This window comes from Prionailurus viverrinus, chromosome B1 (assembly GCF_022837055.1).
Source record: "Prionailurus viverrinus isolate Anna chromosome B1, UM_Priviv_1.0, whole genome shotgun sequence".
Classification (NCBI taxonomy): domain Eukaryota; kingdom Metazoa; phylum Chordata; class Mammalia; order Carnivora; family Felidae; genus Prionailurus; species Prionailurus viverrinus.
In genome coordinates this window covers 134,953,736-134,978,483 of record NC_062564.1, presented here as the reverse complement: position 1 = coordinate 134,978,483, position 24,748 = coordinate 134,953,736, and the positions used below count along the sequence as shown (strand labels likewise).

The window sequence follows — 24,748 nt, the reverse complement described above, 5'->3', positions numbered from 1 at the left end:
AAAGCTAAATTTGTTGCTTGGGAGAGTTATGCCACCTATGCACAAACTCCCCAAGCAGAATAGACTACTGCTGTTGCATAGAACTTTCAAGAAGCATGGAGTTCATGAACTGGCAGATTTACAGAAGCAAAAGCAAGTTGATATTAGCTGTGGAAGCATGGCTATATGGGTCAGACTGTTGATAATAGTTTGGTCTGCAAAACATGTTCACTGAAATGAGTTGGGCTGACTTTCAGAAATAAGGGGCTGTCACTAGTTGGCTGGCCTCAAGAATTACATTCATTGAAGTGAGTTGTCATTGACAGGTTTAAAACCCGTTCTGGTAGTTATTTGTTACCATGGCTAAAAAACAATTAGTCTTTTACTAGGAGCATGGGAACTATTATTCTTAAACCATCCTCTCAGTCCTTTCTCTTGGCCACAGTTGCCAAAGAAACCATCAAGAATTGTCCAGATTTTCATCACTGTTATTGATGCACCTTAAAAATAATGTTTTGTTTGTAGAGATGTGGTTTTCCCTTTGAAGGTGAATCAATTCGATTTCTCTTTGTTTTATCTTTGAATCATCCATTAAAACAGTAGCTGCATCAAAACATTTAAGGTTTTGGCTAATAGACATGGATGACAGTGAAACAAACAAGAAAAACTAAAAGTATTATAAAAGCGACTAGAAGGCACTCTGGGAACATAACCCTAGATTTCTCAGCTTTACCCAAGTAAACAAGTTCCAACAATTCCCTAAGTCTACCTTAGTGAGTTGTATTTTCTTTTAGTTTAAATATTATCAGGGGCTGAATTGTGCCCCCTCGAAATTCATATGTTGAAGTCCTAAGCCTCACTACCTCAGAAATATAGAGGCACTTGGGATATGGTCTTCAAAGAGGTCATAATGAAGTCATTAAGGTCAGCCCAATCCAAATCCAATATGACTTCTAAGAAGTCCTTATAAAGAAGAGGTCCTTATAAGAAGGGGAGATTAAGACACAGACAGAGTAGACCCTGCAAAGACACAGGGAGGAGAAAATGGACATCTACAAGCCAAAGAGAGGCTTCAGAAGAAACCAACCCTGTGAAAACCTGGATCTCAGACTTCTACCCTCCAGAATTGTAAGCCAATAGACTTCTGTTGTTTAAGGCATCCAGTCTGTGATACTTTGTTATGGTAGCCCTGGCAAACTAACACAGATATAGATTGTTTCAAGTCACCTATGGCATTAATCCATTATTACATGAAATTAAAACAACAGTGTAAATTCCTCTCTGCTTGTCCAAAGGAAAACCAAGTCTCTTCAATTTTCAATAAATACTTATGCTAAAGAATTTAAACATTCCTGTGCCCCCAAGGTACAGACACTATTGTTTGCTATATCAGTCAAAGTAAATAGAAAACTTTAATGACCACCTGAAGTTATCTCACACCTAGTGATGGTATTATTATCTTTAGGAGTTTCTTTCACCAATTATTGTTTATTTTACCAGGAAGAGTTTATTCCTGTCTTACCAGTTTCAAACTTTGGGTCCTTTCTGAGTCCGAGTCTGCTGTCTCTTGGATATGAGTTGTGATTTCTTGGCTTTTGTGTGCCTCAACTTTTTTACGGCACACCAGACACCACACATAGAACAGTAGAAACTTAATAGTATTTATGCCTGGATATGGACACACTTCTTCAGCTAGCCGTTTCCAACTGTGAGACCATGTTCTGTAAGACAAAACTTTAATCAGTTCCTTAAAATCCAACACAGCATGGAGATTAATTTAACCATGTTATATTGGAGCATTACTTTTAATTCTGGAAGCAATATTTTAAGAAAAGTGTACTTCGGGGGTCGTTCAGTTGGTTAAGTGTCTGAATTCAGCTCAGGTCATGATCTTACAGTTTGTGGGTTCGAGCCCTGCATCAGTCTCTGTGCTGACAGCTCAGAGCCTGGAGCCTGCTTCAGATTTTGTGTCTCCCTCTCTCTGTGCCCTCCCCCACTTACACTCTGTCTCTCTCTCAAAAATAAATAAACCATTTTAAAAAAAAAAGTTAACTTCTTCATCGTTATGAAGATGTGGCCATATGGACAATCTTATATGTGTGTACATTGCTATTAAATTTAGGGGAGTCAGTTAATGTTTTCATTACTTGTTATTATTTACTCCTATATTATTATCAATCAGCTTTCATTCAATCTTTCTACACTAATAAACACTATAACAAAAACTCTTTCAACAACTCTTTCATTTTATGCTCATGTTAAAGGCTCTTTGCAGGTGCAACAGCTGTATGCTCCCTGTTGTCTTCATTCTGGGACTCAAGCTAAAGGAGTACCCCTTGTTCAGGACATGCTATTCTAGTAGTGGAGGGAAAGAGCAATAGACAAACCACCTGAAGACTTTCAAAACTGCAGATCAGACATGCCATAAGTCACAGGTTGGGATCTTCAACAGCAGATGCGAAAATGGAATCTGGGGGCATGATGTGATCTGAAGTCAACACCTATGAAGAAAGTGGAAGAAGCAGATTGGTCAGAACTAGAAGCAAACTGTGAAGCAGGGTTAAAGCTTTTGCCGACCCTGAGAGGAGCTCTGGAGCAAACACTGCCCATCAGAGTATCTCAAATGAGGCAAATATTGTTTGGTCTTTATACTCCCCACTCACTCAGTTACCAGATGCAGGCTGTCCTGGGAAGGTCATGATCCCAGGAGAGGTAGCTGTCTGCAGCTAAGGTGGATCTTAAAGAACCTAACAGCTAGAGGCTATCTGCCAAGTGCACTTCCCACCTGGACAGTAAGTCCTTCCTTTTGAAGGAGGATCTGAGTGAAGCATCTCTAAAATGCTGCTGCATACATTCTGCTCACATTTCTATAGCCAGAGAAATTCATATGGCCAAGTCTGTCATCAGAGTCTGAAATAGTATTCCTCTCAATAGGAAGTAGGTCAGAGGAAGGTTAAGAGAAGATTCCAAAGTAGGAGCCCTGAAAGGATGGATGGACCAGTACAAAAGAGCAGCAAATAAGTAAGAACAGTAATAAAATGTATCACAATGTCCAAAGACCAAAATTGTCCAATCTTACCTCTTCATTTTATAGTTTAGAACGCAGAGACCCAGAGATATTAAGTGACTTGCCCATATGATATATGTAATTCCTAACAGTGTACCTGGCACATAGTAAGCACTCAAATTCTCTAGACAACAAAAATCCAAACATAACTAATTAACCAATTTGCTGACATTATTTATATATTATTCAAAGAGGTCATAAATTAGATAACTGGTGTCTTTCATGTTGGCTTGTCCCTCTGTGGATACTTAGGTTTCAGTTTTGCCTGCTCTGTAAAGGAGCTACTACTTACCCTCCAACTGTCCATCTTACGAAAGCTTGCTGCAAACGTTTATCTGCTGATGTCCTTGTAGGTTGTTATTCCTTCTTGGTCAGTGTAGTGGGTTGTTACATGGTGTTGAATATTCCATGTTTAACCTAAAGTCCATAATTTAATTTAAACTACTGATATGACTGTCTATATGGTAACTAGTATGGAAGGAATATATTTGCATTCAGTAATCCAGCTTAAACTCTCAAAGCTTAAACTTTTTCATACAGATAACATGTATTTATCATATATATATGTGTGTGTGTGTGTGTGTGTGTGTGTGTGTATGTAGATGTAGATGTATATGTATATAAATATAATATGTTTACATTTAAAAAATCATCCTTTCTGGGGTGCCTGGGTGGCTCAGTCAGTTAAGCGTCTGACTTCAGCTCAGGTCTTGATCTCACAGGTTCGTGAGTTCAAGCCCCACATCAGGCTCTGTGCTGACAGCTCAGAGCCTGGAGCCTGCTTCGGATTCTGTGTGTGTGTGTCTCTGTCTGCCCCTTCCCCGCTGTGCTCTGTCTCTCTCTGTCTTAAAAATAAACACTAAAAAAATTTTTTTTAATAAAAAAATAAATAAAAATAATATCATCCTTTCTTTTTTTAATGGACTTAGCTGCCATGTACAGGATGCTTAATTTTTAATACTACATGTTTCTAGGGTGATTCACTACTGAGACTTGCAGGTTTTTAAAGACTGAATATTTCATTGTGAAAGGATGTCAACCTAAAATAAAACTGGAGGATATGAAATGGAGAATCTATCTAATGCATGCAGCTCAAAAGAATAGAACTTTAGATATGAAAGACTGATTTCCATTGAATGCCTGATTTACAGAAGACTAAGACCTACCTCCTGACCAATGAACATCCACCAAGAATCTCTCTCCACCCTTAAGCCAATGAACTTACTGCATGGACTCTGGCTGCACTTCCCCTTCTGTTGCACTCCTTGCCTATAAATACAGCCCACCCCAAATGCTCAATAGACTCACCTGTAGCCTACTCCAGCATGTTTCCTGAATTGCAATTCCTCTGCCATTCTCAAATAAACTTACTTTCTGATAATTTAATTTTGCCTCAGTTTACCATTTCATTTGGATTGACATCATGCTTTCTTAAGTTAATGGGTGGTCATAATTTAAATTATAAACAAATTCTTTTAACTATTTTAAATAGCAAGCATATTAATACTAGACCATGATGTACTTGACCATGCTCTCTTCAACAGATAAAGGAGTTCAATCCATTGCATGGCTAGATCTCTTCTTTATTGCCTCAGACATATTATTAACACATTATGAATAATTCCTTAAAGGTATCCCTTCCAGGGACACCTCAGTGGCTCAGTTGGTTGAGCAACCAACTCTTGATTTTGGCTCAGGTCATGATCCCACGGTCGTGGGATCAAGCCCCACTTCAGACTTCACACTGAGTGAGAAGCCTACTGGGATTCTCTCTCTCTCTCCTCTGTCCCTCTCTCCTGCTTGCACTCTCTCTCTCTTTCTAAAAATAAAATAAAATAAATTTTAGGTTTATTAAATATTTATATTAGATTTTAATAAAATAAAATAAATTTTAGATTTATTAAATATTTATATTAGATTTTATTAAAATAAAATTTAAATTTTATTTGGAAAAATAAATTTCTAATACTTTGAAATATCCAAAACATACTTTAATAGTCAAGGATAGATGTGATATTGTGGTTTATAATAAGAAATATATATATGGTCTTCCTCCCACTCCTGTCACAAAGCTCCTAAAACCCTTGGGATTTCCTAAGTGACTAGAGGGATACAGGTGTCTTTTCTTACCCATAAGCCCCTTTCAACCCACACATGAGTTTATGTTAATGAGGTGACTTCTGGAAAGTCCCTAAGTAACCCAAGAATGGTGGTTTGGTTGCAAGGGGAACCAGCCTTGGTTACAAGATTGGAACTTAAAGCAACCCTTCCAACATCCCCCACCTCTGGGAAGGGGAGAGGAGCTGGAGAGGGAGTTAAGATCACCAATGGCTGATGATTTAATCAATCATACCTAGGTAAAAAAGCCTACATAAAACCCCAAAAGGACAGAACTTGGAGAGCTTCCAGGTTGGTGAACACAGACATGCAGGGAGAGCGGCACATGTCCCTTTCCTTGTACTTGCCCTAAGTATCACTTCCATTTGGCTATTCCTTGATTATACCCTTTTATAATAAACAGTAATCTAGTTAAGTGAACTGTTTCCCCAAGTTCTGTGAGTCACTCTACCAAATTAATTGAACCCCAAAAAGGGGTTGTGGGAACCTCCAATTTGTAGCCAATGGATCAGAAGCATGGGTAAAAATCTGTACTTGGAACCAATGTCTTAAGTATGTGGGTGGGGGGTGGGAGGCGGTCTTGTGGGTCTGAGGCCTTCACCTGTAGGATCTGATGTTATCTCCAGGTAGGTAGTGTCAGAATTGAGTTAAATCGTAGGACTCACAGCTTGTATCACAGAATTGCTTGATGTGTGGAAAACCCACACATCTGGTGTCAGAGGGGAAGCAGGATTATAGCAGAGCACCAAGAGTAAAGGGGTGCTGTTGTTCCTTTACAACATAATATAAATTTTTATCGTTAAGGCAATGTCCGCATGTTGCTAGAATAAATCAACTTTCAAACAGCTCTTCTACTTCCTGAAAAGGAGACTAAAAATTCTTCAACAGAAGGCAGGCTTTTTCTTTTACAGTTAGATATGGAAAGCACAGGCATGTTAATAGAATCTCACCAAGGTGTAGTATAAATGACAGATACAAGGACATCTTCTGAGAGGAGATACAGATAGCATGTGAATATGAGCCCTTTCAGAAGAATAAGGGTAAGGAGCAGGGGGCAGGGGGCAGACTATACCTGGAGCATGATTTTGCCTAATTTATTATATGACCTGTGAGAAGTTACCAGACATTTTTGCCCTACGAGTCCCCTTAAAATTTGTTCAGTGGGGAAATTTTTCCTTTGCCTCTAGGTGAAATCTATGTCTCATTGCTTATTGAATCTCTTTCCCTTACATAATAGATGATCCATATAGTCACTTTTAGTTGAAAAAACAAGTCTCAATTCAGAATTAGAAGGTCCAATCCAATGTATTCAACACTTCAGTCTTCACTGTAAGGTGAAAATCTTCTTCCTCCTCCCCCAGCAGAGACCTGTGGTTGACTCCCATTGGTCTTATGGAAGGAGTATAGGTTTGCTCTGTTCTCCATCCCCACTTACTTCCTCTCTCACTCTCAAGCCCCAGATTAGAGTAAAAGAGGAACATGAAATCAAGGGGTTAGGATGTTACCTGCCTGAGTGGACAGCTCACATTCTGAGGCTGCCAGTTCTTTAAGGCTCACTGTCTCTCTCTTAGATATAGTTGTGTGTTCTATAGAGGAGCTTCTTTGACAGGCACAAATCCATTGCTTTTGGCTTACAACTCCCCACCGCTCCCCTAGCCCTTAGACACCATACCATTCATGGTCCACTCTACAGAGACCTCACCTACTGGAATCTTGTTGTCCTCCTCAGTGATATTACAGGCTAAGCTAGAACAAGATATGGTGCCATGTTAGGTCTCTCTCCCTTGTGTCTATACCTGGGAAGGCATCCATTAACTTCATAAACACTCGAGTACAAATCAAGCAAAATGCAGGCACCTCTGTCCTGCTGATGGTTTCCTCTGACTCCTCTAGTTTTCTCAGCTGTGAGGAAAGCCTATATGTCTCCAAATTCAGGGAACACATTTCAAATTTTCTAAGGACTCTCATAGTAGCTTCCTACACTGGGCTAAGAGTGGAGGCAACATCCTGCTCTAGTAACCCAGGGGAAGGGGGGTGGAGGCCTCAACGCTGTTTTCCAAGACATCTCTTTTTTTTTTTTTAACAAATTCCCCCCACTTGTCACATTCTGATTACTTTTGAATTCTTTCAATGACTGAGGTGTCAAAAAGTATTGCAAAGGATTGTTTTCTTTAAAAATTCTACATTTTGTTTTGCCATCTCACTTTGGTAGGCAGATCTGTTGAGTGGTTCTCAATCCTACTCAACCCAATATATACAAACTTTAATAACAAATCTTTTTATCACTCTACTACCATGGAGTGAAATTTACAGATAATACAACCTACCTACATATATAATTCTAGAGAATCAATACAATGCTTCAACTGTGAAATAAAGGAGAGAGAAAATTTTATGTACATAGTAAAATAATATGCATTTCCTTATTTAAGTTTCAGGTATGCCTCCACTGGAAAAGAAAAGGAAGTCAGATTTTTGCCCTCAGTTGTAATGAATTCATTTGGATTTAAGAAAAGGTAATATTCAATTGAATATTGTCAAAGTTTCTTCTCTATATTTGTCTTTTTAAAATAAGGGATAAATAAAGATATTCAGGGTTGGCTAGATAAGACGGAGAGGTTCTTTCAACATGCATTCAAAAGGGGCGCCTGGGTGGCTCAGTCGGTTAAGCGTCGACTTCGGCTCAGGTCACGATCTAGCGGTCCATGAGTTTGAGCCCCGCATCGGGCTCTGTGCTGACAGCTCAGAGCCTGGAGCCTGTTTCAGATTCTGTGTCTCCCTCTCTCTCTGACCCTCCCCCGTTCATGCTCTGTCTCTCTCTGTCTCAAAAATAAATAAACGTTAAAAAAAATTTAAAAAAAAAAACATGCATTCAATAAATGATCCATTTTAGCAATTTTAATTCCACAATTGATACTGCCTTCAGTAGCATATTTTGAACCCCTAGTAATTTTTAAAACATAAAAAGTTGTATAAAATCTTTCCTCTAGGGGCGCCTGGGTGGCTCAGTCAGTTAAGTGTCCGACTTCAGCTCAGGTCATGATCTCATGGCTTCTGGGTTCGAGCCCCATGTCAGGCTCTGTGCTGACAGCTCAGAGCCTGGAGCCTGCTTCGGATTCTGTGTCTCCCTCTCTCTCTCTGGCCCTCCCCCACTCTCATTCTGTCTCGCTCCCTCTCAAAAATAAATAAACAGTAAAAAATTTTTTAAAATAATACTAACATTTCTTTACCGACTAAAGTGACCAAAAATGCTAAATAACTGAGTTAATAAAGCCCGTGCTCTTGATTATCAGATATGGAAATTTCCCTGGCCAGATTTACCAATATTAGCTTTTACCATCTAGATGGAATGCATAGACAGGTGCTTAAGACTAAAGGCATCTTCATGAACCTGGTGCTCATTGTTAGGAGAGAAAAAACATACTCCCTTTGTGTACCTGTTTATACAATTGGTTCTTATTTAGAAAAGCAAAGTACAAGTGATAAGTGGTTTAACTGACATTTTATATACATATATAAATGTATACTAATATATTAGTATACTATATATATATATTATTTTCAGCATACCTTCAGCAGCCCACTGTAAGGAAAGTAGGCATATGTCTCTTATAGGCTGTGCCTCTTCAAGAATCAACTACTGTGAGTTACTCTTCATGAAGCTGCATTATGGTTGAACAGATAAAACCTCATCTGTGCCCTTGTATAAATCTCTCCCAGTGTGAAGGCAAGGATTAAAACAGTCTTTCCTGCAGTTACCCCGAGCTTATTCCTCTAATTCTACGTTGGACTCCAGTATTACCCTAGGGAAATCATTTACTCTCTCGGTTCCAACTGGAACTAGTGATTCTGACATCCTAGGTTTGTTATCCAAAAGTACTAGCAATTTAGTGTTGCTTGATGTGCATGACTAGCAGGTGTTATATGTGTGTTGAGGCACGTATAGCTCCTCCCAAGGAATCCAACATTTGGAAGTGCCTTCCAAAGCATTTAGTCCAAGTTACTAATCTTCTGTCCAAGCAGGTATTATCCTTGGTAACTTCCTATGCTTGACTTTAAGAGAGTAGCAATCAGAGCCTATGCCACACAATCTATCTGAGAGATTTCATTATTTTACCTCTTTGTATTATCAGTGCAACTTTTCTGAAAATATTAGAATATTGTTTAGGAAAGATCCTTTTATTTTCTCCATAACTGGATTCATTTTCCGATGTGAAGTCTACACACAAACCAGTTATAAAACTTATGAAAACAAAACCAAAGATGCATAACTTACATTCGAGCCTGTTTTTGTATTAATAGATTCTTCCTTAAGCACACTTTTAATACATAAAATTATATTTAAATTTCTCAAACTTGCATGTCACCAGATTCAAGGCTCTATAAATATTATCACAGATCACCATTCTAATCATCGTAGAAAACTCTACTTGAATAATTACCCTTTAAGATAAAAACAAATAGAAACAAAATCCATTAAAACTTTACACTTTACCCTCTGGTCATATTAGCTTGAAAAGTTAAATCTTTAGTCATACGCAATCTTTGCTTACATGTGTTTTTCAAGTATCTTATAATTGAAGAATAATAGGACTATCTACTCTAAGCATTCACAACTTTTTTTGGTAACTCCACATCAAGCTAAGTGTAGAATGGAAAATGGGCACAAGTCTGCTTTTATGGCTTACAGAGCCAGCGGTCAGGCTACCCCTCTGGGCAGTGAACTGTTATCTCTGGTAATCCTCAAATGAAGGTTTGAATTTCTTGGGAGTGTAGGAGAAGAAATTCCTGCATTGAGTGTCAAATTAGACTGGATGAAGCTAAAAATTCCCATGCAATAAGATAGACGATATTGTTTATTAACATTAGGGAAGGAGATTGGGTCATTTAGGGGAAAGCTCTAGAATAGCCACTCAGATCATTGTCTTTTGATTACCAGAATGCACTCACATTCATTTCCTTCTAGGGAACCACGCCTTTCACATTCTCAGCCCAACTTCTTCACATAAATGAATTCTTCCTCTAGGATACAGGAGCAATGTATGCCTTGGCAAAGCCAAGCAACACATTCCATCTCCTGGCCACTCTGGTGATCTCTGGAGTGGGCACCAGATACAAAATGGGCCAATTAGGACCATAAAATAAACTCAATTCTAAAATTTTCTTTGCAGCATCAGAGAAGTGGAGTATCTCTTATGCTGGATTGTGTACTATTATGCTGTGAGCCGAAGTTCTGTAAGGCCAGCTGGTAGAGCATGAAAATGGAGCCAACTGAGAGGAAGCAGATTAGAAAAGTAGATTCTGAAGATATCTTTTGAGTTCTGAACCAATGCATGTCTGTTCAGTCACATAAACCATTAAATAAAGTCTTTTTTGACTATTTGATAAAGCAGTTTGAGTTGGATCTTTAAAATAAAGTCTTAACAGATAAAATGAGGATAAGAGTTCTCCACTCCATCCCCAGTCCTAAGGATGGTGTCAGACACATACTAGGTGCTCAATAAATACTTGCTGAATGAATGAATAAATTCCCTAAAGGGGCTTCAAGCAACTAGAAGGACTCAGAAAAGGAAAAGAGTAAGGAAGAATGGATGGTAACAATGTGTTGGTGAAGAGATTGTGTAGAACAGGAAAGGTTATTATTATGAGTTTGAAACTTTAGGGAAATAGAGAGAGGGAAATGTACTCTATTATAATCTACTCCTATACAAAGGAAATATAACCTAGTGTTCTGCAGTCTATTGTTCAAAGATTTGGGAGTTAGACTTATGTCTTTGAACATGAGTTCTTGTAAAGACTGGCTTCAAGACAGAGCACACTTGCCAGATTTAATAAGGATTACCCATATGTATGTAAATTCTTTAAGTAGAAGTTGAATTCAAATGTGCTGCTAAAAATAGCCATGTCTTGACCTTTCATCAAGGAAAAAAAAATAAAAGGAACTTTTCTTCCCTTTAAACATGGCAAGTTAAGATCATTCAGCAAGATAATTCAAAATGTTTATGCTATAAATCTGTGGATATTTTCTTTAATACAGTCAACTCAAATTGTTGGCAATCTAAGTTCATTTTTTACAGGTTTCTCTTTTATTTCAAATTAATGGTTTTGCTCCTTTTTTAAAAAGGAAGTCTTGGGGCGCCTGGATGGCTCTGCCGGTTGAGCATCAGACTTCGGCTCAGGTCATGATCTCACAGTCCATGAGTTCAAGCCCCACGTCGGGCTCTGTGCTGACAGCTCAGAGCCTGGAGCCTGCTTCAGATTCTGTGTCTCCCTCTCTCTTTAACCCTCCCCCGTTCATGCTCTGTCTCTCTCTGTCTCAAAAAATAAAATAAAAACATTAAAAAAGTTTTTTAAATAAAAAAATAAAAGGAAATCTTTACTAGCCTTTGCAAAGAAAAAGATGTATATTAGAGAATTAAGAAATTTGATTGCTATATATATTGACTTTGACAATCCTATAATTTTTCATAAGCTTAGAAAAATATTTATGATTACCTGTAGTTCAGTAACATTTATAATAAAAAATAATGTTTCTAACAGAACCACTACCACACAAATATTGACAAGCCAAATATTTTAAATATTGCTACTATAGCTTTTGTTCTATTAAGTCACAGGGCTTTTTTGAAAAGATTCAAGGAAATTTTTAACTTTTTAAAAACATGTGATGTTAACATGTGCACCTTTTATTTAAACTCTGTGAGACATTATCATTAAATCTGTGGGTCTGGTCAAACTCAAAGGCTTCAAGCTGAATGATGGAAAATGAAAACAAAGGCTCTCCATGACACCAGGGACAACAATAGAGATATGACTGCATGTTCTATAGTAACTCTCTATGTGACCTTAAGTGTCTGTCTTCCTTTATGTCTCACTAAGTCAAATAAGGTGAAGCACCTCTTTAAGGGTATTTAAGTCCCATTCAATTATTGCAACATTAGGAACACTTAAAACATGTTAGTGAAAAATGAAAATATAGATGACTAATAAGAAATAGGAATTGAAAGTATTTGACATTATTTCTCTTTGAGCAAATAACAATATATAACTGAAATACTGGCTTACCAGTATTTCAAAACAAAAGCATGTTTTAGTGATTTTTTTTTAGAGAGTATATATCTCCAAGGTATATATCAAAATTGGGGAAACATGCATAGTGTGAAAGTAACTATTTACCTTTTGTTTTGACTGATTGTTAAGTTTCAAAATGTTTGCTTTTTATCTCAAAGTGTATTAAAGAGGATTTTTAATTATTAACAGTGAGAAATAATAATTTAGTAGGTTTAAGGAGAAAATAAAATTCACTTAGAAAACTGAAAACTCGGGAGACACAATTACCTATGGAAAGGGATATTGGGGAAAAATACAATATTTGACATTCTAGCACATTTTCTACTTAATTAGGATCTCATTTATTTTAAGAAATGAAATGAGATTTGGATCTACTATGACAGATTATGACAGAGCCTTTACCAAATCTTGGCTCATAGAGAAAACAATATTTATGAGATACTCTGGGGTAACAGATGAGGTTGCTCCTAGCTGAGATGACAGCCAAAAGCTCTGGGCCACCTCCAGTCACAACCCAGCTGCTCTAGTGGCTGAGGGGATCAATATCTCCATACATCTGTGTCCATTGTTACATAATCTGTGGGAGAATTTTGCTCTCCAAAATGAAAGGGCATGCAAATTTTCCACTACTTTTGGAAAACAGCTCAAAGTACACACATTTACAGTAATGAGTCAGTGAAAATCCACTACATTATTGCAACATTAAGTATTCTATACAAGCTATTTAGGAGCCAAAGGGTCCTAAAATAAGTTCAGACTTGCACACAAAAACAAGAGCTGTTGCTTTCATTTGATAATCACACCAAAATGAAGCACTCAATATTAGAGCTAAAGTTTGAATCCATATTTATTGGTTGATATCTAAGATATTTAAAAATCCAACTGTCTTATATTTGGACAATTAACCAAAATTAATTAACCAAATTTAATCTTATAAAGTAGATGCTTTCTCCTTGCCACTTGAAGTTTTTAGCTAGCCATTTTGATTAATGTCATTATTAGCTAACATATACCAACATTTTCTAAAACCATACTTTCAGGTAGTAACCAATAATTAAGAAGTGTTAATCACAAAAATGCCAAGAGGAGGAACAAAAGAATAAAAGATGCAACTAAGTCATTGTGAAGAAAATGGAACAATATTAAATCACCAGATAATGATAATTGTAGAGGTTGGGCAAAGTACGGCCAGGGTGAGATGAGGTTGCCAGGGAGGGGGAATAATGTTTCACTGGATGCATCATACCCTCCTTTATATCTATACATAGGGGGCATTTTTAGGTAAACAATCCTTCAACATGGAAGGTCTGGATCTCCTCTGTCAAATATGGTAGCCACTAGCCACAGGTGGCTATTAAGTATTTGAACTGTGGCTAGACCAAATTGTGATGAAATATATGTGTAAAATATACATTGTATTTTAAAGACCTCATTTCAAAAAATGTAAAGTATCTCATTAATAATTTTTATATTGATTACTTATTGAAATTAAAATATTTTGGATATATTAAGTAAAATACACTATTAAAATTAATTTCACCCCATGAAAAAAGTCAATATGGCTATAAGGAAATTTAAAATTCCATAGGCAGTTCACCTTTGAGGCTCCTGTTATATCTTTATTGGACAGGGCTAGCCTAGAATAAAACTATGTGGGAAAGAAGAAAAAGATAAAATGACCATACAACAGGAAAAAAAAAGATGCTTTAGAATATATCAGGAAAAACATATTTTCATTAAACTCCTAAAAAGTTTCTATTAATTTGTCAGTAAGAACGATAAGAAGCCCACTGTTGGCGTCACTAACTTAACTGTGTTTGGTTTTCACTCTATAAAGAGGATTTAGTCATGCTGAATGAAACCTTTCATTGTCATCTTAATAAATTTCTCCTTTAAGTGTTGTGATTGATAAGAAAGACAGACAGACATACATGTAGACAGATAATCTCTACTCCGTGGAACCTTACTGACAATTGCAAAAAAGATTCTGATGAAGAAAATGTGGCCACATTACAACTATATATTTTATGAGGAATTGCCAAGGCAAAGAAGGACAACAACTTCAATTCTGTTTTCAAGGGGGAAGTAAATGATTCATTATTCAAAACAGATAGTTAACTTCTGTTTTAAAGATTTCCAAACATTTTGAAAGAAGAGATAAATGGTATTTGGCATCTTCCCCCTTCCTCATTGGGAACTTCCAGAAAGTGTTTTTCTTTCTCCCCTGGGCTCCAAGGTGCAAGATATCTTCTTTTCCTAGATTGGCAGTACCTACAATTATCCTCCCTGGGCAATACCCTCTTTTCCTCTTCATTTAGAGAGGTGTGTTATCAATTGCCGTTTATTTGACACTTAGCACATGCATTCAATTATGATCTATTTCGATTTATCCTGATAGTCAATGATAAGGGGGAAAAAACATGGAAATAGTCTGTGGCTTCAGTTTTCCAAATGTTCTTCATAGACAGTTAAGTAAGCACTGAATCAGCTATGCCAAAATAAGCAAATTTTCAGGCTTTTCCTATTCCAATCAGACACCATGTAGAAAAAAATGGTGCTTTTTCAAGAAGTGGACATAGTGAACCACCTTCCACCCTTCATCTCTGTCCCCAACTATCATCATTCCTAATACAAGTGTTCAATGGAGCTATGGAGAGACAGATAATTGAGGATAGATAGATAGATAGATAGATAGATAGATAGATAGATAGATAGATATAGACAGACAACAACAAAATTTGCTCTTTAGGTAATGAATAAACACAGAAATTTAATTTGGTGGAGGAAATGTCCATAGTATACTACTTCTAAAGACTTTTTTTTTTTATTTTTAAAGACTCAAAATCCTACAGGAGAAAATAGGCAACAATTGGCCTAGGTCACAGCAACTTCTTACTTGACATGTCTCTGGAGGCAAAGGAAATAAAAGCAAAAATGAACTATTGGGACCTCATCAAGATAAAAAAAAAAAAAACCTTCTGCATAGCAAAGGAAACAATCAACAAAATTAAAAGGCAACTAATGAAAGGGGAAAAGACATTTGCAAATGACATATCTAATAAAGGGTTAGTATCCAAAATATATAAAGAACTTACTAAACTCAACACCCAAAAAACAAATAATCCAGTGAAGAAATGGGCAGAAGACATGAATAAATACTTTTCCAAAATGACATCCAGATGGCTAACAGACACATGAAAAAATGCTCAATATCACTCATCATCAGGGAAATACAAATCAAAACCACATTGAGATACCACCTCATACCGGTCAGAGTGGCTAAAATTCACAACTCAGGAAACAACAGATGTTGGCAAGGATGTGGAGAAAGGGGAACCCCTTTGCACTGTTGGTGGGAATACAAGCTGGTGCAGGCACTCTCGAAAACAGTGTGGAGGTTCCTCAAGAAATCAAAAATAGAACTATGCCACGACCTACCAATTGCACTATGAGGAATTTACCCAAAGGATACAAAAATGCTGATTTGAAGGGGCACATGCACCCCAATGTTTATAGTAGCACTACCAACAATAGCCAAAGTATGGAAAGAGTCCAAATGTCCATCAACTGATGAATGGATAAAGAAGGTGTAGTATATATATACAATGAAATACTACTCAGTGATGAAAAAGAATGAAATCCTGCCATTTGCAATAATGTGGATGGAACTAGAGGGTATTATGCTAAGAAAATAAGTCCATCAGAGAAAGACAGATATGATTTCACTGATATGTGGAATTTGAGAAACTCAACAGATGAACATATGGAAAGGGAAGGAAAAATAAAATAAAAGCAGAGAGGGAAGCAAACCATAAGAGACTCTTAAATACAGAGAACCAACTGAGGGTTCTTGGAAGCGGGGATTAAATGGGCGACAGGCACTAAGGAGGGCGCTTATTGGGATGAGCAGTGGGTGTCATATGTAAGACATGAATCACTGGATTCTACTCTTGAAGCCAAGACTACACTGTATGTTAACTAACTTGAAAATAAATTAAGTAAACAAACAAATAAATAAACAAACAAATACCCAAAGATCTTGTGGCTAATTATGAATGAGTATTTATTATATGCCAGATGCTGCTTTCACCATTCTAAAGATGACTAACTCATTTCAATTCGTAACAACTCTATGTGGTAGGTAGTAGTGTTATCAACATCTTTAAGATGAGAAGACAAGCTCAGAAAGTTAAATCACTTGCCAGCAGTCAAGCAAGTGACTCAGGCAGAGCTAAGAATGAACCCAAATATGCCTGCAGAATCCATGCTCCCAGGTGATGCACAATTCTGCCTCTCTCAAGGCTGAATTCAAGGGTAAGTCAAAAGATTCTTACTGAACACATAGTTTTTCTTCTAGCATTAATGTCTCTTGGTATGAATAAGTAATATACAATCTCCACTTTTGTATTATGAATAGTTTGAGGGCAAGAATCACAGCTTTAACCTGCACCCAACATGACTTTATCAATTGGTTCATTTGACAAAGCCACCACTGAGCACGTAACATACATTAGGTGCTTTAATAGGCACTGGGAGTAGGAGACGAGCAAGACTGTCTCTGACCTTCATGTCCTCACAAGTTGAGCTGGTTCCTAAGCTGCAATATGTGACAAATGCCGCCCTAGTGGTATGAACTGAGGGCCATGAAAGACACAGAGAAGAAAACAGCTAATTCTGTCTAGCAATACGAGAAAAGAATGAAAACTTAATAATGACTTAAAAAGACATTTATTTTAAGTATTTCATAATGCATATAAAATTATACACTTGGTACAAAAAAATCAGTTAGATGAGATGTAAATGAGTATGTGGAACTACAGCCTTAAAAACATGATGCAACTCAAGAATTCTTTGGGGGCATGTATTGTTAATACATAAATATATGAATAATATATTCTCATACAGACATATAAATCTATTTTTCATACCTTACAATCACGTCATGTACAATGTGACTGCTAAACTATCATTATTTTGCCACTATATTGGAAATTTTAATGATATGCCTTAGGGTTAAAGAAGTTTCTGACAAAAGTTCACCTCTTCTCTGACGTTAGTTACTGATTTTTTTCTCTTAGTTGTTGAGTATTATTTACATTGTCCTTCTACTAATGTATTCTTTCCCACATCCATATTTAGTATAGTTGCTCAAGACAAAATGTCATATTAAGAAGGAGCAGATATCTTTCAAGCCCTGAGGACAGTAATATAGCAATGTACAGGGAAAATAAACAGGGATAGTAATTATTTTCTTCTGCCTTCGTTTCTTCCTTCCTTTCTTCCTTCCTTTCTTCTTTTCCTCTCTCTCCCTTCCCTCCTTCTTTCCTTCTTTCCTTCCTTCCTTCCCTCCCTCCTTCCCCCCTCTCTCTCCTTCCTTCTTTCTTTCCTTTCTTCCTTCCTTTCTTCTTTTCCTCTCTCTCCCTTCCCTCCTTCTTTCCTTCCTTCCTTCCTTCCCTCCTTCCCCCCTCTCTCTCCTTCCTTCTTTCTTTCCTTTCTTCCTTCCTTTCATAATTGCAGAGAGGCTCACCTTACTAGGAATAGTAAGTCACCACAAAGACACGAAAGCATAACAGAAAATACCTTTTAGTTCCAAAGCCCATATTAGTGTACTCAAATTAGGATATTTTTAACAGTTAATTTATATTCTATAATAAATGAGATCGAGTCAACTTACATTTTTCATAAAAATAAAACATTATAATAAACTTTCTAACTGTATGTTATTCAACATATAACAGATGCTGCTCTCTGAAAGAAGAGTTTAATGGTGGGATTTGCTCCCTCTCAGTTTCTTTGGAAACCACTTGTTTCTAATTCAATGACATTTTAGTGGCAAAAGTTCAGAGGTTTAACTGTAAGATCTACTTATAAAATAATTCTACACTAAGCTATAATTAACCATTATTATTTTATTTTGTTAAAGAGTTACGTCAGATCCAAGATTTCATTATGTGCTTACATATGCATGAACAGTAAACATTGATTGCAAAATCAAATGTGGGTCATTAGGTCAATTGTCTCAGTAAACTGTAACTTACAGAATTACAAATTAATGGACTTATTATATCTGACTACATGTTTTATTAATGGAATTTCGTCTCTTATTTGTCTCTATTCCTTTAACAGTATTAAAAATATATTTAAAACAAAGTACTACATGAAAGGCACTAAATTTTGAGTCACAAAATGAATAGCAAAGTATGCCATAAATAAACAGTTTATCATTAGCTTCTTATACATTACAGCAGAAATTCAATTTGTGAAATGCTTTTTACATCTTGTATGTATGTGAATATATAATGTGGTATATAGGTACTCATTATTCTGTCCTCTGCTAGGACTAGCTTTTACTGATTGACACTTTGGCTTCAGACTCTTGGCTTCCATTGAAAAACAATGTAAGAAATAGCATTAAAAATTACAATAGCTAAAAAAAAATTTCAATAGCTAGAGAGATGTTTTTGAGATTGTTACCCACTAGAACATCCTATATAAAGTGCTACATAATAAATATTTTTATATCTTATAGCCAGAAAAGGCTTTACTCCCATTACAAGTTGATATGTTTTTTTCTTACTAATTATGTTCCTCATTTCACTCTGTCTACCTGGAAGCTTACACCTAAATGTGTGACCCAAATTCATTACATAGACCACTGTATTCTCCACATTCTACTCTGTATCTTCTAGTCTAACTTACACTTTTCTTTGTCTCACTTTTTAAATTTTACTCACTAACATTTTTCTATTTTATTGTATGTCTTGAAAGTGGAGTAAAAATAAATAAACTTATATATTTTATTACTGACCACTATGACCTTGAACAAATCCCTTAATCTCTAAATTTTTATTTTCCCATTTATAAAATAAAGGTAATACAGGATGTTGTAAGACTCAAAATAGATTATTTATAGCAGTATTTACAGGTCATTTTACAAATACTAGGGCTTCTTATCTACCCAAAGAGAGCAGTACAGAAATTTGTATTAGGCTCATAACCTCAGTATTAGATATCTGCTACTGTTTTAGAGTCTCTTAAAATTTTCTTTGCAAAAACTATCCCACCTCCCTCACTGCATAGTTCCGGAGGTGGATGCACAACTCAGACCTGGCTGAAAGCATCCCATACCCCGGCCATACTCACTACTTCCATGTGGGCACAGACCCAAGCTGAAACAAAGAAAGTCATACCTGAGATTTGCTGGAGCATAGGGACACTGGCATTCTCATTTCATTGAAGTTATTCACAATGAGATGTCCTAAGGGTAGAGATGCTAAGTGGACATTTTTCTCACTTCATAGGGAGAGTACACTTTAGAATAAAACCAAACCAATGCAAAGGAAAGCAGAATTGAGAGAGACAGGGATGGTTTTCTGATCACAAACTTTGGGTCCTCTGATCCAACCATATCTGAAGCCACCTGTACCCACAAACACAGCATCATAGGAGTTACCATCATCATCTCTTGAATTCACAATTTTAATTCAGGAAAATTCACAGAGCAGAAGAACTTATTTGATCATCCTATAATACTGTTTTAAAATATGTCCAATCAGTACAGAAAATATTAAAAAACTCATTGGCCAGAATATTTTAAAATAAGCCATGAAATATGTGAGCAAAACATTTGGGATTATGAGGGAAAATCCTCTATAGTGCAGTATGTTAATCCAGATTTTCTGAGCAGTAGATGCTAAAATGGGATAAAAAGTTTAAGGATTTCATTAACAGAAATTTCTGAGTGAAAAAAAAAGGAAAGAAAGTTGGATGAATGCATTGTAGACTGCAGTGCAGTCCAGAAGGTCCAGCAAGACCACTAGGGAGACCTTGAGTCCAAAATGGCCCAGGTATCCCAGGAACTGGCTTGCCTTAGTATTCCTGCCAGTCGGTCATGGACAGGAGGCAGTTCTGGAAACAGGGAGTGGGCTCAGATGCAACAGTGGATTTCAGAGTGAATAGACAGAGCACTTGGTCAATTACACCCTGCTGTTTGAGATCTGTGAGGCACAGTCTCACGGCCAACACCTATAGTGAGATCTTATGGCACAGGCGATACAAGGCTATAGCAGCAGTTAAATATAGTAATGATAAATAGTGAATCAGAGGAACAATGGCAGGAACTAAGTCAAACTTTTCCTGATAGTTCAAAAACAAGAAAACAAGAAATACTATGGCTTCATATGGATTCTTGGCACTGGATAATATGGCATGGTTAGTTATAAGACTCATAGCCTTTGCCTAACTTTTTCAGAGGGAACCTGAGTAACCACTTTCTTCTCCCCCTTCTGGCCCTTTTATTTGTGTCTGCTTATCCTCCCAAAGTTAAAAAAAAAAAGGTTGCTATGACATGTATAAACCAAAAACCAAGGTAATAATCATGTTGTCATGATGTCAGGTCCAAACTCGTAATTCTCAGTTGTAACCTCCGACTGTCAAGTCCCCAAATCAGAGCACATTACTTATTTCTTTTATATCTTCCCTGAGTTCTCAGTCAAGTTTTAGGAATGCATCTCCACAGTCTTAACAATATTCTGTTCCATTCTCATGAAGTCCATTCTGGGACTCTTTCTTGAATCCCAGATTTCCATTACTCTTGATTCTTAATTCATTGGCATTTTTAATGTTAATGCACTCACCAATGCCTGTTTCATGCCACTTCCATATCATTCATTAGGTGTGATGATTTTTGTTTTTATATGCTATGCAAAAAGTATTTTATCACTGTTTAAAACTCTTATTATGATCTCTTTAAATTCAATTCTAGGAGCACCTGGGTGGCTCAGTTAAGTGTCTGACTCTTGATATTGACTCAGGTCGTGATCTCCCAGTCGTGGGATCAAGCCCCACATTGGGCTCTGCAATGACAGCATGGAGCCTGCCTGAGATTCTCTCTCCCTCTCCCTCTCTCTCTCTCTCTCTCTCTCTCTCTCTCTCTCTCTCTCTGCCCCACCCCTGATCACACTCTCTCTCAAAATAAATAAATAAACATTTAAAAATAAATTAATTAAAGTTCTTGCTGTTTGATCCTGCCATTTTAAGTCCCATTTAAAATGAAAGGAAGCAAAAACATTTCAGAGGAAGATAATCTGTAAGCAGAGAAGGACAAATCTATGCACAACACTGGAAGAAATCTTGAAGGTCAACATATGCACCAGATATTGAAAGCTCTTATTTCAAAGCCAGACAATAAGAGTAGTGCAGTGGTTAAGGACTCTTGCTGTGAAGACAGGCTACCTGGGTTCAAATCCCCATGTGTATATTTCCTAACTCTATAACATTGAACAAGAAAATAGGGATAGTACTATTACCTACTTCTGAGAAGGGTTTATGTGGATTAAACAAGAAAATCCTATACAGGAGTTTGGCATGATTCTGGCATGTATTCAATCTCATTTATTTTTGTTGTTTCATATAAAGCAGTTTATAGCATGCAGCATTCAGTAAAAGGCAGCTATTATTGTGCCCATAAGGACATGTGTAGTTGTCAAGCCATATTTGCTGATTTGGGGTTATAAAACAACAGTCTCCATATTAAGTCATTTTTGAAGATATAGTCCAACTATGTATTTATCCTGCCATCTATCAGTTAGAGCTGGTTGATAAGGGAATCCATTAGGTGTGGAAGCAAGGACCTAGCAGACATCCCATGCTGAAAGAACTCGCGGGAATTTAGGAGCCAACTGCCAAGTTAAGTGTTAGTTATATAGTCAAAAAGGAGTTTTTCTTTCTGTTCCCCTATTGCCAAGAGCCCAGGAAGGCTATGAGGAGCCAGAAGAAATACTGTGAAAATTTGAGCCTGCAGAGAAGTAGGTAGTTCAATGTCTTTTATCCACCCCCTCCCCCACCCCCGGTTTGGCTGGAAATAATAAGCAGAATTTTCTTACTAAGAAAAGTTGGTGAAAAGGAAATTTTTACTGTTTTTTTTCCTGTTTTGCATTTTTTCCCAACCAGCTTTATTTGTTTATTATTTTTTAAGTAAGCTCTACACCCAACATGGGGCTTGAACTCACAATCCTGAGATCATGAGTCATGTGCTCTACCCTCTGAGCCTTTCCAGGTTTATTGAGATCTAATTGACATATGATGTGTAAGTTTTAGGTACACAACATGTTGGTTTGATACACTTCTACATTACAAAATGATTACCACCAAATAGCATTAGCTAATACCTCCATCCCATCACATAGTTACCACTTCTTTTTTGTGGTGAGAGCATTTAAGATTTACTCTCTTAGCAACATTCTAGTATATAATTCAGTATTATTAGCTATAATCACTATGTTGTACATTATGTCCTCAGAGTTTATTTGCACTGTAGCTGGGAAGTTTCTACCCTTTGACCAATATCTCCCCATTTCACCCACCCTCAGCCCCTGGTAACCACCATTCTAGTCTTTTTTTTCTCTGATTTTGGCCTTTTTAGATTCCACATATAAATGATAGCATACAGTATTTGTCTTTCTCAGCCTGACTTACCTTACTTAGTATAATACACTCAAGTTTAATCCAAGTTGTCACAAATGGCAGGATTTCCTTCTTTCTCAAGGCTGAATAGTATTCCATTTTGTGTGTGTGTGTGTGTGTGTGTGTGTGTGTGTGTGTGTGTGTGTGTTAGAGAGAGAGAGAGAGAGAGAGAGAGAGAGAGAAATCACATCCAATGTATCCATTAATTCATTGACAAACACTTAGGTTGTTTCCATATCTTGGCTTAATTGTGAATAATGCTGTAGTGAACATGGGAGTGCAGATAACTCCACCAGATCCTGATTTCAATTCCTCTGCATATATACCCAAAAGTGGTATTGCTGAACCATACAGTAGTTCTATTTTTAATTTTTTGAGGATCTCCCTACTATTTTCCATAGTGGCTATACCAATTTACATTCCTACCAACAGTACACAAGGGCTCCCTTTTCTCTAAGCCTTCATCAACACTTGAGATCTCTTAGATTTTTGATGATAGTCATTCTAACAAGTGTGTGGTGATATCCCATTGTGGTTTTGACTTGCATTTCCCTGATGATTACTGATGTCCAGCACCCTTCCATGTTCCTGTTGGCCATTTGTATGTCTTCTTTGGAAAACTATTCAGTTCCTCTGCCCATTTTTATCAGGTTGTTTGCTTGTTTTGCTATTGAATTGTATAGGTTCTTTATACATTTTGAATCAGAAATATGATTTGCACATATTTTTTGCCCATTCCATAGGCTCCTTTTCATTTTGTTGATTGTTTCTTTTGCTGTGCAGAGGCTTTTTAGTTCAGAAGTCTCACTTGTTTATTTTTGCTTCTGCTGCTTGTGCTTTTGGTGTCAGATCCAAAAAATTATTGCCAAGACCAACATCAAGGAGCTTTTTCCCCTATGTTTTCTTGTAGGTGTTTTACAGTTTCATGTCTTATGTTTAACTTTTTAATTCATTTCGAGTTTCTTTTTCTGAATGGTGTAAGATAGGGATCCAAGTTCATTCTTTTACATGTGGCTGTCCAGTTTTCCTATCACCCTAATGGAAGAGACTGTCCTTTCCTCATTGTGTATTCTTAGCTTCCATGTCAAATATCATAGGTATGTATACGCAAAAGTTTATTTCTGGGCTCCTGACTCCATTCTATTGATCATTGCGTCTATTTTAATGCCAATACCATACTGTTTTGATGACTATAGCTTTGTTGTATAGTTTGAAATTAGGAAATGTGATACCTCTAGTTTTGTACTTTCTCAGGATTGCTTTGACTATTTGAAGTTTTTGTGGCTCCATACAAATGTTAAGATTATTTTTTGTATTTTTGTGAAAAAGGTCATTGGAATTTTGAAAGGGATTATATTAAACCTATACAAGGAAACTATTTTTAATACAAAGTTAACTAAAGGGCCCTTTAAGCCTGATGCTGAAATCTCTCCTATAGTCCCCTTGTCAGGCTAACTGCTGGGAAGAAGAGATATCTTTTTATAATTTGCAGAAAGTACCTATATACAAAGTTGGCCCAAGCCCTGAACCCCTGTGTGTCTTTCTGGCCCTAATAATGTCTATCTGTTGTTGTGTTGTCTTAGTAAGTTCCTAAATTTATTTAGATAACTCCTTGATATAATTCTAAATCAAGAATCTTCTCAGAGCAATGGAGAACTGGCCACTGCTTTTAGACAAAGATTTTAACATTCCCCCATTGAAAGTAAACCGCACTCCATATAATGGGTATTATTGCCACTGTGTAAATAAAGTCATTCAATACTGAAAACATCTGCAGGCACTCCCCAGGGCAGTATCCACCTAAATTGCATGGGGAATTAGAAACCATAGGAAGCCTGTGTCTGGGGCCTTGGCTTAACCTTGTTAATCCTCCCCAAAACTAGAGCCTACTTCTAAACTTTAACTGAAAGCCTACCTTTACCAAGGCCCAACTGGATTTCTATATTCTTCTCATACCTTACTGACTTTAGGGTTCACGGTATGTTGTTCCAACTACATACTACTTCATCATAAACCTTCCACATGCTTACTCTGAAGCCAGTCTCCCTG

The 24,748-nt window shown here is 36.9% G+C and overlaps 1 protein-coding gene across 9 annotated transcripts in view; it reads right to left on the bottom strand.

Annotated features, from left to right (window-relative positions):
• Window positions 1–24,748, bottom strand: part of MAPK10 (mitogen-activated protein kinase 10) — a 557,027-nt gene that overhangs the window by 350,284 nt on the left and 181,995 nt on the right. For all 9 annotated transcript variants that reach the window (XM_047857257.1, XM_047857254.1, XM_047857261.1 and 6 more), the window contains 2 exons: window positions 2,370–2,480; window positions 1,502–1,700 (listed from right to left, as the gene is read on the bottom strand). The gene's annotated coding sequence lies outside the window, so the exon portion shown is untranslated. The remainder of the gene's footprint in view (window positions 1–1,501; window positions 1,701–2,369; window positions 2,481–24,748) is intronic.